Source organism: Heterocephalus glaber, unplaced genomic scaffold (assembly GCF_053883595.1).
Source record: "Heterocephalus glaber isolate CG9 unplaced genomic scaffold, H.glaber_assembly_v1.0 deba00001472, whole genome shotgun sequence".
Taxonomy (NCBI): Eukaryota; Metazoa; Chordata; class Mammalia; order Rodentia; family Bathyergidae; genus Heterocephalus; species Heterocephalus glaber.
Window position 1 is genome coordinate 14009837 of NW_028258315.1, and position 16348 is coordinate 14026184.

Consider the following 16348-nt stretch of genomic DNA (forward strand, 5'->3'; position numbering starts at 1 on the left):
CACGAAAGAGGACTTCCAGAACTGCTTCAGAAAGTGGCAAGAGTGATGGAATAAGAGTGTTTGAAGCAAATAAGGAGTGTTTGGGAAGGGGATTAATGGCAGTGTGTCTTTTACTGAAATAATTTTTTATTTAAAAATATACTTTATTTTCTTGATCAGCCCTTGTATACCTCCCAAGTGATCAACTTCTAATCAAATAAATTAACGATTTTCTATTTTGAGCAGAGAGAAAATCTTTGGCCTTCATAACAGGTGGTAGGATCTTTTGTACAGGCCTAGATGCTGAGGCCATTGCAATTTTAGAAGTCTGATTCCCCAACAAGCAGTAAAGATTCACAGGGGTACAAGTTAAAGGGTGTAGCAGATTATCTGCAAAGATAGCCACCAACAGTTCTTTGACTGTGTACATGCTGTGTACGCCAATGCCTTCTGACACACTCCCGTGCCTTCTGACTTGCTTTGACCAACAGAATGGAGAATAGAAGGATTGTGAAAAATAATAAAACACTGTTTTAAGTCATTAAATTTTAGAATGGTTTGTTGCACAGCAGTAAGTGACTGATGCAAGAGAGACAGTCACTCCATGGTTCTTAGACAAGACACAGCATCCACCATCTCAGTGCCTCCCTCCAGAAAACCCCCAGCCCTGTGACTTTAGTCAGAGAAGATACCTACTTGTAATTTCAGCCACCTCTGCTTAAAGATACTCACTTATTCTACATAGCCGTCCTCTGAGATAACAGATCTAGTATGTCCTTGTAGTTGTTTTTAGTGACTCTGTTCTATCTCTCATGTATTACCATTAAAATGGCAAATAAGAAACAGCATACAAGGAAGAAATATGAAGACAACCCAGGCCCCAGCAGAGGGGTCTGGATCATTTCCTCTTCATCGAATAGCTTTGCCAATTCACTACAGTTATATTCCTGCTTTCTACTCCCAAATGAATGTCTTATTATTAAACTCTGTAATAAAAATAATAATACCTCACATTTATTACATTTGTACCATGTGTAAGGCTCAGTGCCAAGCATTTCAGAAGTATTATATCACTTCATTTTTTAAACAACTCTATGAAGCAGATTCATTCATTTATCAAAAATTAATCAACCAGGCACTTTTCCGGGTGCTGGGAATACAGAAATAAACAACATGGACAAAGGCCCCACACCTAGGGCATTTGCATTCCAGTCCTGGGGAGGCGACAGGTGCAGAGTGTGTAGGATGGTAAGAAGTGTAAACTATGGGGGAAACCAAGCAGAATAAGGTCCTTAGTGATCAGGCAATATGGGAGCAGGAAATGCGTAAGGCCTTCTGATGGGTATATGGGAAGAACATTCAACACAAGAAACATTCCTATACCAGAAACATACTTATGTGTCCTAGAAGTAGCAAAGAGGTCCAACTGGCTAGGTCAAGAATAGCTAAAGGTGAGGACAGAGAATTAAGAAAGAGCCAAATCAAATAGGAACTTTGAGGCCATGGCAAGGACTTCAGCTTTACTTGCAATGAGCTGGGAGGGTGTATTAGAATATAGAGCTCAGTTTTTACAGGAATCACCCTGGCTACTGTTTAGTGGGGGGAAGGGACCAGGTCATAGGCCAATGTCATAATCCAGGCGGAATTCATGGTAACTTGAACCGAGGTGACAGCAGAGCAAGTGGGGAGAAGCAGCAGTTTCTGGAAGCCTTTGGAAGACAGAGCTGTCTAGGTTTGCTGGTATTTAGGATATGGGTTATGTTATGATTTAGATCTGGGGTGTCCCCAAAGTTTCATGTGCTTGGAAGATGGCTGTATCTTGGAGGCGCTATTAGGCATGTGCTGTTCGGAAGTGGGCCTGGTCAGAAGAAGCGGTCACTGGAGGGTTGATCTGGAAGGGTACACCTTCCCACCCTGACTCCTCTGTGCTCTGTCAGTCTCTATTCTCTCTCTCTCTCCCCCTCCCTCTCTCCCTCCCTCCCTCCCTCCCTCCTGGCCACTATGTCATGAACAGCTTTCCTCTGCCCAGACCCTTCCAACATGCCATTTCTACCTTGGAGCCAGCCAACCATGGGCTGTAATGTGAGCCAAAATAAAACTTTCCTCCTTTAATCTGTGGGTGTCAGATATTATGTCACAGAAACAAGAAAGTGACCTAGATGGGTTAGGAGGGAGAGAGAGCTCTATTACTCTTAGCATCACTATGCCCATACTACAAATGCAGAAATGAAAAACAGAGTAACTTATCCAAGATAATACAGCAAAAAACACAGAGCAATACCTCAAATAAGGACCCACTGGATTCTAGATTTTATCCTCCCCACTGCACTGCCCTCCTGTCTCACTTGTAAGACTCTAAGATTCCACAGGTCCAGCTCTCCCAATTCTGCTCTGCTCCATCCACAAATAAGACAGAAATAGGCCAAACTCCTGTGTCAACAGAGCAGACTAATTAGTTCTGTGCCCTTGTGACAGGACTAACCTTTCCCCTTGGTGTGAAATACAAGACCCAAATCCATACGTTTAACATGGGCAAGCATTTGGCCCAGCCGCAGCAGGCTCTACCAATCAAGCTTTGGCAATCATCAGGGATTGCCTCAAATCAGAGCAAATGGCATCTCTCTCTTTGGTAGAGTTGCCAGTCAATTCCTCACAACTGATTACCTAAAGATGTCAACATAACAATGGCATGACACCATCCTAGAAAAGACTGAAGAAACAGTATGCTTTTAAATATTTAAATGATTTTATCATAACCTGCCACTCAGTAATGCTAAATTTAATATTGGGAATAAAGATTTCTGCCAACAAATTCCATGAATTAAAGAGCTTTTGTTCTATTCCTCATGTGACACAGTGAGGCCAGGGGTATAGCTCAGTGGTAGGGTGCTTGCCTACTACATACAAAGCCGTGAGTTCAATCTCCAGTACCAAAAATAAATAGTGACACAATAATAAGGCAAGTGTCTTTGTGTGGGTGCTTCTTAGAAGAGGTATCCGGGTACAAAATTCCCTATACCAAAGAAAGTCCCTGTAAGTAATCAGATAGCCATGACCCTCACGTACTCAGTTTTGATTTCTTTTAATTTTATTAAGGTAAAGTCTCATTAAAATTCTAACACAAAATATTTCTAATATTAGCCAAGATCCTGTCCCTATTTTGAAATTTCCAATCACCAAAGCTGAAACAAAAGGCCCTTTTGCACATTATTCCATCTCTGTCTCCTCTTCCCAAAGCAGAGAACACCCAGATTTTCAACTACGAAGCCTCTGAGAACGCAGGAGTCCGACTGTTAAGAGCACCAATTTCTGTCTGATGAATCACTTGCAGAGAGAGTGAAGGATAACTGACATCACAATTTATTCCCCCAAAAACAAGCTTCGCAACTCAAAGCAAAACCATAATTATGGGTGAGAAAGACACTCCCTGTTAACTGGCTGTGAAAGAGTGATTTATAATGCATTCTCGTTCACAGCAGAAGGCTCTTGGCAGTCACAAACACAGGTTTTGTGTATTCAGAGGCAAAGCTCAGAAAAGCAGAAGAGAGTAAAAAGGACATTCTGCACGGGAAGCGTGCCTCTTTCCACCACATTTATTCCACAAGTCACAGCACTAAGAGCCTTTGGAAAATTCCCCATTAGGGAAACAAACTTGTGCCATGGTAATGACAGACGGGCCACTTCAATTTTTGCTGTTTCTCTTTCCTTCCTTCCTTCCTTCCTTCCTTCCTTCCTTCCTTCCTTTCTTTCTTTCTTTCTTTCGTTCGTTCTTTCTTTCTTTCTTTCTTTCTTTCTTTCTTTCTTTCTTTCTTTCTTTCTTAGCAGTACCCTATCCATTGAAATCTCCTACTTGCTATTTACGGCTTACAGGCAGACTGTAAGTGAGGAAAATGCTAACACAATTTTAAGTCTGCAGAATAACATGGACCTGACCTTGCGGGAGATAGGCAGTTTGAAATAGTATTAAGTTCTTGTATCTGGGGAGCTGTCAAACATTAGAGGCAGAACAATACTCTAAGATAAGCAGGCATCTAAGAGTACACTTTCCTGACACTACCAGGGAGATATGCCTGGTAAAGGCATTGCTGGAGACTTTGGGAAAGGAAGCAGGTAGGAGGAAGAAAGAGTCCAAATGAAAGCAAACTAAGCCCAGTGACCAGATCTTCAGGGGAACGACCTAGAAAGAAACTCTGCCAATGGAGACACTTCTTTCCTGGTGTTTCCGCCCTGCCAAGCCAGCATATTTCCAGGAGGTACAGGACCAGAAACCTACTGCACCTGCTCCCAATACTCGGAGGGCTTCTTACACACTTGTCTTAGCTTTTCCAATCAGAACAGGTGCCTGCAACACAGAAGCACAGGACTCAATTTCCTCCCCAGACAGATGTGATCTCCAAAGAGAATTAAGGTTTGGAAATTCCCTCCAGGGGTTGGAAATTAGTCATTTCTAGGACTATGGAAATGGCTCTATATTGCAGGATAAATGAGTTGGATCACAGTTGTCTGCACCAAGTTTTCTACAGCAGACCTGGATATGTAAACCCACAGAATGGGAAAAGTAGAGTTCAGAACAAATGAAACACAGCATTCAAACTGTTTGTCTTTGAGGAAGTAATTTAAGCTCTGAATCTCATCTGTTCAAGGGGTTTTAATAATTATATTGGTAATTTGCTGGAGATATGATCCACGGTGATTTATCCAATGTGCCTGACACGACTACACTGGTGCTCAAAATAGGGGGTTCCCATCCTATCCTACAAACCCAAAGTTAATTCCCCTAAACTCAGACACATGACTCTCTGGGGTCAGCAGGACTGAGGAGCAGTTGGCTATGTTGTCTGTGCTGAGGCCAAACATGACAATAAAATTTACCACCTTAGTAAAAGAAATGGATTGTCCCTGCCAAGATGACTTGACTATACAGGAGAAAAGGGAAGGGAAATTGGCCACCCATCAGCCCACCAACCACAGGTCTGGGCCAGGGAGCAGGTTCTCAGCTACAGGACAAGACAGAGGTGACCTTTGCATTTCAAGGAAATAAGGAACTTTTTTTTTTTTTTTTGGTACCGGGGATGGAACTCAGGACCTTGCGCTTGCAAGGCAGGTGGCGGAACCACTGAGCTAAACTCCCAGCCCCTAAGGAACTATTTTTTAATATAAGTATGTCCCTGAAATTGCCGGGCATTCTCTGCCAGAAATTGTATTTGCTGTTCATCTAACATTCAAACATAACTGCCATCCCTTTATTGTTATTTCCTAAATCTGGCAACCCTGGTCATTCATTTATGAAGAAAGACCCTAAAAATTGTTTGAAAAGTCAAAGAAGAAAAATTTAGGGATCTATTATCCACTCACCCCAGAATGACCCTCATTTCTTTTCCTAAATGAAGAGAAAGTGGAAGGAACACAGTGTGGGGAAGAACAGAGCCAATCTTGGCAGGAAAACAGGGAGGGAGGGAAGAAGGGAAGGGAAAAGTGAGAAAGAGAGAACAGAATGGTAGGAAGATGGGCTCAGAGGAAAGAAAGCAGGCACAGACTTGAGGACTCCTTAGCTAGTTAAAAGCAAGGCTGAGCCTGTAAGCACCGTGCACCATTTTCCTATGATTTAAGAATGGATGTGAAACTCATTTCCTGCCACCAGGTGCTAGGGGAAAGGCTGTCTTCTGCTGCCCCTTTCCAGGATGCAGGGTGAAGGGAGCAGGATCTCATTACCATCGCAGCAGCTGCTAAGCCTCTCAGGGCACCAGGGCACTGCTCGGGTTCCAGGACTAGAGGCTGGGCTTTCTGCACTCTGACCATTGCTTTCCTCCAGACACCTTATTTCCTCTACCACAATTGCTGTGTCCCTGCTCAGCTGAGAAAATAAGTCCACCATCACCCTCATCACTCCCACCACCTCAGGTCCAGACTGGCCTTCACGTCATCCAAGGTGTAAGTTACACCTGCAGGTTGTCAGCAGCGATTTCCCTTTCCCCAAAGCCTCAACTGTGGGCTAAGCTTGTGCAAAGTGAAGACAATAACATTGGGCCAGTGGGATTGTCCCTTGGGAGCCCATGGTCCAGCACTGGATAGACACACAGAAGACCTTGAAATATTCCAAGGGTAAAGTGCAAATGAATACAAGATAAACAAAGTAAATTCAAAAAAGCACAGCCTCTAGACCACATGGAATGCTCAGCAATTTGTGACATTTTGGACTTTTCCCACTCAATAAACATAAAGGAAGTAGAACCCAGGACTTGTGCAGGAAAAAAAAATCCCAGAAGTAAGCAAAAACAGTGGTCTGTTGGCTGTGAAGAAAACACCATCTCCTGAATTTCCTCCTTCCTGCTGTGGGAAACGCATAGCTTATGAAACCCATTCCATCACCCATGACCCATACCCATCATGTAGTGGAAAGCATAAGTCTGAAAGTTAAAGGAGGAAGGTAGGGAAGGAAATTGCAAGGTCAAAGGGACTGCCTGGGGAAGTCTGATTACTCAACATGTTTAAAGCATTATTAGACCGGCTGGGGGTAGCAAGCACAAAATGAGAGGGACAAGGAGCCCAAAGAGCCGTATATAAGCAGGGGCTGTAAACTTGGAATCCCTCCTGGTGTTTTACTGAAGGGCCTGCCACACTCTGGGGTACAAGTTAAGAGAGGGCAAATGGGTAAGGAATCAGCCAGCCAAGCACAAAAGGAAAGGAGTGTGGAGTAGAGGTTAATTGTGGCCGTCAGAGATGAGTGGTTACATGAGGAGATTCATTTAAAATTAACGAGGCATTGGTTGCATTTTATAGGATCTTCCCAGGTAGTGAGATCATAAGCCAAAGGGGCAGAAATGGAATGGCTCTTCAGAAACTTTTCCAGACCAACCCTTGAGCCAAGTAGAGAGACACTGGGTTTCCACAGCAGAAAGGCACAAAAGTAGATGCACACCTTAAGCCCAGGACCAGATGTGAGTCTGTAAAATGAGCTGGCATGGGGACCAGTTAGAGACCACACAAAGGTCCCAGGGACAGGCAAAGCCATGAGAACTTGAGGATCAACATGTAGACTGAACCATTTGTTCATCTCTGAGATCACAATAAAAGACCTCAAAAACTAAAGGCATGTGCCACATTTCGACATCCCAATGACTCAGACCATATAGCTAACAGTGGTCCCATAAAATTATATGGCCTAGTGTTGTCATAGTCATCTTAGTTTGTGTTAAGTACATAATATGATGGTCACACAATGTCAAAATTTAACATTTCTCAGAACGTACTCACATCATTAAGCCACCCATAACCACACTACATTTGAGCCCCCTCATCTTCCTCTTGCTACCCTCAGAGATAGAAACCATGTGAATGAGCCTTCCAAGCAGTGCCAATGCCAAGTTCCAGCTGGGCATGGAAGCTTCTAGAAAAGCATAGATGCTTCTAGAATCTAATTTGGGACTAGGATCAGAGTGGACCAGGCTCTGAATGTCTGTCAGGTTAATCTGTGTAGAATTAGAAAACAGTTCAGAGTTGCCACGTCTGGGAAGGCTCCCCAAATGCCCCAGGTAGAAAGAATTACTTCCTCCTTTGTACGTTTTGTTCATATTCCTAATATCTCATTTGCTTGATTTTTTTGTAGCTACTGTTTGATTCAGTAGGGAGGATTTTGTCTTATTTAGCCCCACTGCATGGCAAAATGAAAGTTGCATAAAATTCCTACCTGCTGTAGGTAAAGGAGTAAGGTAAAAGACAGATTAAGTTTCTAACTATGGTCACTAACCACAGATAAAAATGTAACTGTAGAAAGAGGATGCTCAGGAGGGGGAAAGATTAAAAACATGTCCTACAGCTACAAGCTGAGAAGAAAAAGAGTAAGGGCAGTGGGCAAGACATCCAGCAACATTCACTGAGTTATCAACACAAACTGCAATCACTGGGCTGGAGAAAGAAGAAAGAAAGGAAATTGAAATTAAAAGACAAATTTTCTATGTTTTATAGTATCAAAGTTTCCCAAGGCCAGGAAATAGAGACCCATAAGACAACCAGAAACAAGAAGTCAAGCAAATAGCCATGGTCTCACATAGCCCCCAAATGCTTTGGCCATAAAGCCATGACATCTAAAATTACAACTAACTGTTCTTGTCCATCTAAAACAGTGGAGGAAGAATACTAACATAATTAACCATTCCTCTCCAAAGAACAGGACCTGCCACGAGTTTAGGTAATACCCACAGTCCAGAGAGAAAAAAAGGAGCTATGCTGAGGAGACATCAGATTCACATCAGTGAACCACAGAGGCAAAGGCCTCCTGTGCATGGTGCATTATAACCAATACTTCCTTTCCCTACAGAAGACATACATTAACACTGCTTGGGACATCTCAAGCACAGACTCAGTGGCCACAGAGCGGACTTCTTTTTGAGCTTCCCCAATAGGGAAAGAATGGCTTCAATTTTCCTCTCTCTCTCTTTTTTTTCAAGATTTCCTGCCTCGGAATAAAAGTTAGACCCATAGTAGATATTCAAGGCCACATGACGGAAGGGGTGATGTGTACTGGGGAAGACAAGTAGTTTAGGATTGTCATTCTGAGTGTAAAAAGAGAAAGAACAACAGGAGCTGAGCAGAGAAGGTGACAGAGGTCACATAAGAAAGAGGCTTTGTCTTCACTCTGCAAGATGCTGGAGCCATGAAGATCACCAGGAGCATCACGAGGCCTCATCTCAGATGTATGACTCTTGGGGGAATGGATCTGAGGGCAGCAGTACTGAGGGCCATTGTAATAGGACCAACAAGGGCAGAGAGCCCGAGCCAGGCAGGCCTCGAAGCCCAAGGAAAGAGGAGAGATGTTAACATGTCATGTGCTGGGAAATGTGCCAGGGCAATGAGGAGTCATGGATGACCACACAGTCTCTCCCATTAGGCTCTTGGTGGGCCAGACTGTGAATTATTTGTGGGTCCAATCACCATGACCAAGATGGTCTTAGTTAACCTCTGAAGCACACTCTCCTTATAGGTAAGGGTGGCACTTTCTCCTTAAGGAAATGAATGTCCCCACTGTCAGCCATGTTGGGCCATAGTCAGTGAATCGACTTGGACATTGGAAGAGCAGGACCACCTCCATTCTCAGGGCAGGGACCCAGGGAAAGGATGGACAGTCTTCCATGAAGAGGAAACATCCTTGCTACTAGAAGCAAGGCAGGACCTGAAGCCCAATTCAGGGCCCTGAGAGAACTCACTGCTAGGGTAAAAGGAAAACAACAAGCAAATGACCCTGAAAATTCCATAACAGAGGGACAGAGAGAATGGCAGAGCACAGCAGTGACTAGGGCTGGTCCATGTATCAGGTGTGAGTGACAGGATCCCACCAGGATGAATTTGTGGAACAAGTGAGCATTCATTGAGGATGCCCAGAAACCGTAGGAAGAACTCCTAATAAAGGCTGCTGAATTTCAATCTGGATACCAAGGCATCTCAGAGTGTGGTTTGAACTTTACAAGACACGTGATGTTACTAAACTGGTGAAGTAGGACATCCTAACTACTCAGATTTTATCTGTATAAACAATCTATATTCTAGAGACCGGCCCTACCAACACTCATTAGTCATGTGTTCTGTTTATGGGGTGGAAGGGAACAAAGTTAATCTGAACTCAAAGAAATATTTCTTACTGGGAGGCCCAGCAGCTTCCTTTGTTCACGCTGATCCCTGAGAATAAAAAAAGTTTCTGCCAAGTGATAGTTCCAACATTCAAACTGTCTGCTACAGTGTGGATTTGGATTGTCTCCCAAAGGCTCGTGTGTAGAGGCTTGGTCCCCAAGGTGGCATTATTAGGAAGTGATAGAAGCTTAAAGAGATGGGGCCTAGTGGAGGTTTTAGGTCACTGGGGACATCTCCTTTGCAGGGGACTGTGGGACTCCGGTCTCTTCCTCTTCCTCTCTTTCACTCTCTGGCCATGAGGTGACCAATTTTGCTCTACCATGCAGCCCCACCATGATGAGCTGCTTCATCACAGGCCCTAAAGCAACAGGTCCAACCAATCATGGCCCAGAACCTTAAAAACAAGTGTGAGCCCAAATAAGTCTTTCCTCTTTGCAAGTTGATTATCTTAGGTATTTGTTACAGTGATAGAAAGCTGACTAACATACTGCCAGAGAAAGCTGAACTCACAAGCCAAGCGCTCGGCCTGATTCAATTCAGCATGTTAAAACCCCTCCCCCAGCTGATTTCTCTGGGTTTTATTATATATGATCAAGTGAGTTTGAATGAAACTGTCTCCAAGTCCTCATTTTTATTTCATACTGACAATATTATTTTTATCGGGCTCATATTTCAAGCAGCTTTATTCTATTCTGACTTTCCTGAACCAGGGGAAATTATCTTGTTCCTTCCCTTGAGTTTGAAAGAAAACCTTTCCATAACTAATGTTTATCAGCCAGGCAATTTCTTTTGCAAAAGAATTGAAAGCTTCTTAGTATAGAAAGGAAAAGAATATCAGGGTTGGGAGATAGAAAGACAACAAGAAAAACTTAATTCACATTTCCAGTAGTTGTGCCTCTATATTCCTCTCTAGGAATATTGACCAACTAGTCCCCTGGATTCCTGCTGGGCCAGGCTTTTACTCCTTCACCTCTGGGCCACAGGAAGGTCTCTGGGAAAGGGCCAGAGTAGCCTGAGCAGCAGGGGGCCACAAGGGTGGACATTAGTCCAGATTCTCCAGAAAAAATGAAACTAACAGAATATACACACATACAGAGAATAAGGTCATGGAATGAAATTTCAAGACACAAGCTCATGTGATTACAGGTGTTGGCTGATTCTAAATCTATAGGAGCTCAGCAGGCTGGAAACTCAGGAAAGACCTGCATGGCCTCCTAATATGTGAGACGAGTCCTCCACCACTGAGCTACTGTTGCAGCCTCAGTGTTAACTTTCAGTGAGTAGGTAAAGCTCACCCACATTATCATGGGCAATCTCCTTTACATAAGGTCAACCGATAGTAGATGTTAACCACATCTTCAAAACACCTTCCCAGCAACACCCAGCTGAGTGTTTGACTAAACAACTGGATAGTATCACTCAGCCAGGTTGACACCTGAGATTAGTGGTGGCAAACCTATGGCACTAAGCCATGGCCAGCTGTTTATCATTGAAAGCTCTAAGACATTCGCCATCACTGACTAACCATCACAATGGAGCTGGAATGAGTTGGAAAGGGAAGTGGGGATCACTCAGGGGATTCAAGGCAGTTGCGCTTCACCACCTTGAGAAGGAGTATTCTAATATTTTAAATAGTATCCCTTGTCCCCTCCCTAAAGGAGGTTTCTATAAAAGCTCATGGCCCTCTGGAGATTGTAGCTTCAACTTTCTCCTGGTTCTGAAATTGAGTCCTACAGGATCACTCATAGGAGAAGCAGGACAGAAAGAGGAAACCCAAAGAGGGTCTTGATAAAAAAAATTTTGCACTCAAAATTCATACTCACTTCCAAGTCACTGCCACACTCTCTCTCTCATAGGAAAAGCTAATTACAACTATTAACATAGCAACAACAGCTCCTGTTTAAACAGTATCTAATGAAGCCCTCATAATAACATTTAAAAGGTAACAGTTCTTATGCACCCCATCAGGTCTACAGGTAGAAAACCCAAGGTTTCATAAAATCAAGTACTCAATCCTACAACATCTACATACTAAGTGGAAGAGCTTTGATTTAAACTTAGCTCCATTCAAATAAAAATCCAACTTCTTTGCATAATAACAAACAAACAAGCTGACTATTGGTAGATGCGGGGCTTGGGTTACCCTAGTTTAGGTAATCTGGTAAAGGATGCCTAGCATACAGGACTGAAGCTTTAACTCTAATGGGAGACAACTTTCCATTGTTAGTCATTTATCTCCTAATCTCACACACTGTTGGTGAGTTAGTTTTCCAAATCTGTCAATCCTTGGTTTTATTTTGGTCAAATCTAATACTGAAGTTTATAACAAAATGTAAACTAGAGTCGATAGTCTAATGCACATAACTATTACCAATGTGGTACATAACTACAAATTTATCAACATGTTTCACTGTTGTGTTATTCTGAATGGCATCTTCCTTCCCCCAAAGCAATAATGCTTTGATTGCAAACTATTTCCCTTACCAAATATATTCCTTCCCACAGAGAACTGCTACCATGGAAATCTAGGCAATAGATTCATTTTTGTGGCACTGCATATCAAATTTGACAACATAATTTTGACATTTGGTAAAAGTACATCTTTGTCTAGATCTTCATAAGATTTAATAGCATTTTTCTCAAATGTTCATATAGTACATCTTTTATGCTGACATCAAAAATGGAGAGGGGTGGGTTTTGTCTTGTTTTGGGTTTTGCTTCATGTGTTTTAGACACCTGAAGTTTTCCCAAAGTGAAAAAGTCACCTGAAATCAAGTTCTGGTAAAAAAAAAAAAAAGTTTTGCAGCTCCATATGGTATTCATAATTGCCAATTCAGTAACAATGACCAATCCCTCTCCTGCAGTTCCCCTAACCAGGCACACTTCTCACCATAACTCTCCAATGCCAAACTCCTTTGGAAAGATTGTTCTGAAGTGGATTCACGAGAAACAAATTGGACTTATTTCATTCCAAGAAATTGGAACCACATATAATAAAATAATGCCAAATTATGCTTGGAACTAGGATATGCTTGGTTCCGATTTCTTGTGACAAAACAGTTCCAGATTACAGCTAAATAGTACAATGTGGAATAAATCCTTTCTTATTTTTAGATATTACAAATATATCTAGCATGGTGCTACTTTCAAAAAAAAATTTCTTAACTTTATTCTGGACCCTCACAAAATTACTATTCTCTGAAAGGTAAGATTTTATATAAAAGAGTGTCTTGAACACAATCAAAAATCATTTACCTATGAAGGTCACAAAAAGATTTTGTTATAAAAAAGGTTTCATAGTTAATTCCAAAGCATTCAACCCAGGCACTTTCACAGTGAGTCTTCAGTGAACTCTTTTTAAATATCTACTGGATTCATTGTTAATAGCTTACTATTAACAAAATAATCTGTTTAGTCTTTACTTAAGAGAGGTTACTTCTGTTTTAATTTCATACATACAGAAAAGCAAACAGGGTAGACTTGCTTTTGGATGTCAATGAATAATCAATGCCCAGAAAGCATATGTGAAGTAATAATTTTTTAAATATCTACAGTGCTATGGGGGATATTGATATATCCAAATTATAGATCCTAATTCATTCTCATTGACAAAGTATTCCTTCTCATTAGTTTGATGACAAACAAAAGGCTAAACAAAAGTAGTATTCTTCATCTGTTTGTGCCACAATATTGACAGAAAAGCTCTTAGGGCCCATACCTGTGTTGGGGCAATAAAGAGTACTGTTGTTCATCACATATCTTTCCATTTATCATTCCTTTGTTTTCTCCATTATTTTCTTGATGGATTTCAAAATAAGTTGCAAACTTAATCACTAAACACTTAAGCATGCTTACACTAATACAACAAAGAATGTTGGGAAGGTAATTCCATGATCAAATTTGGGGGGTGAGCAAGAACCCACCAGTGTCAGTGGAAAGGATGATGAAAGGCTCAGAAGCTGGAGACAGTGTGTTCACAGGTCCAAAGAGAGATCATGAGGTCCTGGCCCAGGCAAGGACTGAATGAGTAGAGAGTAGCAAACAAGCAGTAGGATTGACAGCTGATAATGATGATGATTATGATGATGATGATGATGATGATGATGCCGATGCCGATGACAACGATGACCAGATGGGGGGACAGGATGCAGAAACAGGAGGAATTTACAGTAGTAACTCCTGAATTCTACCTTGAGCCACAGGAAAACTAGAGCTGTAAACTTTTTTAAGGAAATGACATTAGAATGGTGAAACATTGACAGATGGGAAGAAGTTATAAATTGAATGCTGGGTATAATTTTGGAGTACTTGTGAGACAACAAAAAAAATTATTCTGTAAACAATAGAGGTCTCAAAGATATAGAGATTAAAGGGTTCCCAGCATTTATGTGGTGTTAAGAGCTGTTTGAGGCAGCACATGGATTCAAAGGGCAGGTAGGGAAGAAACACTCATAAAAGAAACTGAGAAGAAGCAATTGGTGAGGAAAGTGGAGAACCAGGGATCTTGGAAGTAAGGGAAGGTGATAGTTTGAAGAAGAGGAACTCGTCCATGGTATAAAATGCTGAGACATCGAGAAAGGTGATGGATCTGAGAAGAGTCTATGGCCTTAAAAAGTTGGAGGCTGATAATGACACTGCTAGAAAACAGTTTTTCCAGAACTGGGCAAATGAAAGCCAAAGTTCAGTAGCTTGAAGATTGAGTGACAGAGGAGGTAGGTCATGGACACAGTACATGAAGACTAATGGCTCTAGAAATTTGGCCATGAGCAGAAGGAGAGAGGCAAGACATACATAGCTAGAGTATGATACAGGGTCATGGAAAGATTTGCTGTAATATTGGTATACCTTGCCCACACATAGATGAATGCCTGTACTGTATTATGAAGTCAATATCTAAAATATATCGGCCTCAATTGGCAAGTTTTACTGCATGGGCATGATGTTCCTGCTTAAACATGAACTTCTGTAAAAAATGGACTATGCACTGAACTCATGGTCTTATAGGACATAAAAGCTTGAACACAACAGACATCATTTACTACATCTCATCACCTGTGAAGAAGCCCACATGAAAGCTTTACATAGAAATATCCAATAAGGAGAAAGTTTTTGTTTTCCAATACAATTGTCTAAGAATTCCAGCCTAAGAACCATCTCAGAGGTGTAGCCCTGATTGATGAATTTCCTTGTGGCTCATGATAATGTGGTCATCTTTACCTGGATAGAAGAAAACTTGATCTCTACTTATATTCTTGAATGGGAAATGATTTGTGGTTACAAATTTTTAGGGCAATATACTTTTCCAATTCCTCTCACTTCTCTACTTTGCTCATTTCTGCTGTAGTTAATATAAAATGAGAGCATTTGTATACTGCTAGAGGAGGCTCTTGGATTTGTCAGGCTTATCAATCAATGTATTATAAAGCTTTCAACTTGCTTGCAAGAACCCATTTGGTCAGAGGAGTATTCTATGGATTCATTTTGGATTTCAGATGATTAAAGGACATGGACCAAATTTTTAACCTTTTCACTTTTCCACTCCCATTTCACCAGCTTCCTTAACAACAGTCCTTTAATTAGCTAAGCTTAAAGCCCTTTTGAATCACTTAATGTCAGGCAAATGTAGCTGCTCTATGCAGAGAAAAAGTTTTGGGGCAACTGATTTATTACACAGAGAGAAAGTTCTTGTTAATTTCCCAAAGTTATCTCTTCTCTTGTTATTTGGAAAGCATAGTAATTTTCCACTTATTCTCCACTGATGTAAAACAGATTTGTCCAAAACCTAGAGAATCCTCGATTTTTGCATTGGTGTTTCTTTTATTTATTTATTTTTCTGGGTAGACCACTACAGTCTCTTGGCTGTGCATGCCTAGATTGGACTTGGCTACTGCACCATACTCCACTTGCAAAAATGTTCTTTTCTAGACGTGGCGAGAAAAAGCCTCGACAAGCTGAACTAATACCATCTGCCTCTCCAAAATTCCTTAATTGTATTGGCAAAAAGAGCATTTCTTATTTTTTAAAGTCGACTGTAACAGGATTTTTAGAGAAGTACCATTAAAAGGATAATGACAGTGTTACCCTCAAATAGATTTTCTTAAAATAATTGCTTTCCCCAGTGTGTGTTGGCAAGGCACTCGTGAAATTCTGTCAGGGTCAGCAGGTTCTTTGATGCTGCCCACCAGAAGATTATCTTTCTCACCCACACCCTCTTTTTTAATCCATACTCCCCCCAGTTTTAAGTAGCTGTCGACACTTGTCTTGGTATCTGTAGCACCACTCAATCTTCCATCTATTATCTTTTTTCTTTGTAATTTGGTAAATAAGCAGCTTTCTCATTGGGCCAATGGTTGCTGGTTCCTGATGTCCTTTTGATGGGAAGATTTTTATTCTGAGATAAACATGGATTAGAGGGTATCTCCATCCCAGAAACTGACAGGCTGGCCGTGAAACCACAGACCTGCAGACTGCTGCTAACCCTAGGTGAATCTAAGAAGCGTGCTGAGGGTCTGCACAGATAGGGAGGCGGCATCCAATCCCTGCGAGGTGAGGCTGGAATCACAACTGCTCAGGATGCGCACCAGGCTGTTATTCTGGGGCTGGAGAGTCAGGGGACTTGGCCACGTAAGGCTGGCCCAAGGCTGTGCGCATGAAGCAACAGAGAACTGAAGCCTTTCTATGAAAGAGGAAGGCATTGGAAGAAGAAGACATCTAGCACATGAAGCCAATCGTATTTATTTGGCAG

At 41.7% G+C, this 16348-nt stretch overlaps 1 long non-coding RNA gene across 2 annotated transcripts in view; it reads right to left on the reverse strand.

Moving 5' to 3' along the window:
• The window catches only part of LOC110349724 (uncharacterized), a 537013-nt gene that overhangs the window by 251268 nt on the left and 269397 nt on the right, over positions 1-16348 (reverse strand). The window lies entirely within an intron of this gene.